This window comes from Temnothorax curvispinosus, unplaced genomic scaffold (assembly GCF_003070985.1).
Source record: "Temnothorax curvispinosus isolate PA1 unplaced genomic scaffold, ASM307098v1 QBEX01004123.1, whole genome shotgun sequence".
Classification (NCBI taxonomy): domain Eukaryota; kingdom Metazoa; phylum Arthropoda; class Insecta; order Hymenoptera; family Formicidae; genus Temnothorax; species Temnothorax curvispinosus.
Window position 1 is genome coordinate 1 of NW_020213903.1, and position 1,361 is coordinate 1,361.

The window sequence follows — 1,361 nt, forward strand, 5'->3', positions numbered from 1 at the left end:
AATCTCTAACTTTGTCTAAACTCTATATTCATTATTTTATCTCTCAGATACACAAATGCTTCTAGAGGTAAAGGTTTTGTCGTAATGTCTGCCAAATTCTCTTTGGTCTTTATCCATTCGACTTTTACTTTCCCTTAATCAACACACTGCTTGATAAAATCTTCATGAGTGTCATCCATATGTTTTTTGTTTTCAGTTTCTTTTTTTTCTTCTAAGTCGTCATCAAACATTTTAAGTTTGTGACTTTTATCCATCTTAGTGCAGTTTCTTGCTGCTCTGTTGTCATGACTCTATAAATTTTCTCGTGCTTGGATACCAGAGTATATAGTATATATCCAGTGTCAGTATATCCCACCAACACACCAATAGCTGTCTTGTCGAATTTCGACGTAGGTTTTGGTACTCTTGCATATCCAATGCATCCGAATTTCTTTATTGGTTCAAAATGACAACTTGTTTCTGATGAAAACTTCTTCAACGTTCTGTTGAACCTTTCTGCAACTTTATTGTGTTTTGGAGTGTACGGTGATGCAAATATGGTTTTTATCTTTTCTCTTTTTAATACCTCTTTAAAAGCACCTCCCGTAAATTCCTTGTCTTGATCTGACTTTGCATAGCATAGCTTTTCTTCTTTTCCTAGTAGATTTCTGGCGGATATAAGATATTTCTCTAGAGCCTCTCCCGATTTATCTTTTGTCTTCAGAGAGTAGGCTTTTGCTAATCTAGAATAGTCATCTATAAAAGTGATTATAAACCTCTTTTGTCCTGGATAGGATGTAGGTTTTGGACCTATGATGTCCGTATGTATTACCTGTAGTGGTCTCTGTGCTCTATTTCTGTTTTCTTTAAACGGCAGTTTTGCCATCTTTGCCATTATACATACTTCACACTCTAATATAAAGTTATCAAACTTTACATTTTCTAATCTCTTTTCTACTTTTTGTAATTGTTTTAGATAGTTTAACGATGCATGACCTAATCTAACATGCCATAACATCACCTCATTTATTTTCTCTAGTTTCTTTACTTTTTCAATTACTGAGCTTTCACACATTTCTTCTATATTCTCTATTGTCTGTATATCTTCTAACTTAATGACTTGATCGAGTTCAGCATTATTGTGTTCTATATTTTTGTTCACATTTGTGAGCTCTCCTTCATTCTCCCTCCCAATCGCAGAGCCAACATTATCCCTCTCATTTAACTCTCCCTCCGAAATTGATAATTCATTGGTCTGAATGTTTGCTTGCGATTGTTCAGGAAGCTCACTATGTGGAACTATTTCTGCTCTACATCTGTAAATTCCTTTAAAAACTATTTTATTTGTCAGTTTATTGTAAACTTTAAACACTTTATCATCT